The sequence below is a fragment of the Echinops telfairi genome, unplaced genomic scaffold, assembly GCF_000313985.2.
Source record: "Echinops telfairi isolate 266 unplaced genomic scaffold, ASM31398v2 ScPeMD7_18;HRSCAF=68, whole genome shotgun sequence".
Classification (NCBI taxonomy): domain Eukaryota; kingdom Metazoa; phylum Chordata; class Mammalia; order Afrosoricida; family Tenrecidae; genus Echinops; species Echinops telfairi.
This window is the reverse complement of record NW_022103915.1, coordinates 9,386,403-9,386,798: the sequence shown is the minus strand read 5'-3', so window position 1 is coordinate 9,386,798 and position 396 is coordinate 9,386,403.

Below are 396 nucleotides of genomic sequence, written 5' to 3'. Positions count from 1 at the left end.
ACAGGGTTTTATACCCCTGGGGGTGATCTGGTTTGAGAACAGGGTTTCCCTTGCTTTGCGACTGAGGTCAGATCGGGCAGGGTGCTAGACGCCACCCCTCTGGTTGTGAGTTATGACAAGGGCAGGCTGGACAGAGAAGCCAGCGAGCAGGAGCAGGGACAGAAAGCCCGTGAAAACAGCCAAGGCTGGAGCGTACTGATGGGGAACTGGGCAGGTTTCAAGGGGCGTCCCGCCCCCTGGAGCCCACGGAGAACGGGCCCTGAATTCCTGCCTCCCAAACCGTGTCAAAGTGACTGTCTGTCTCTAAGCCACCCACCGATGCCGAGTCGTTGCAGCAGCACCAGGAAGGAGAGACAGGGCCCCAGAGACCCTCTTTCTGGGCCTTGCCTCCTCTGG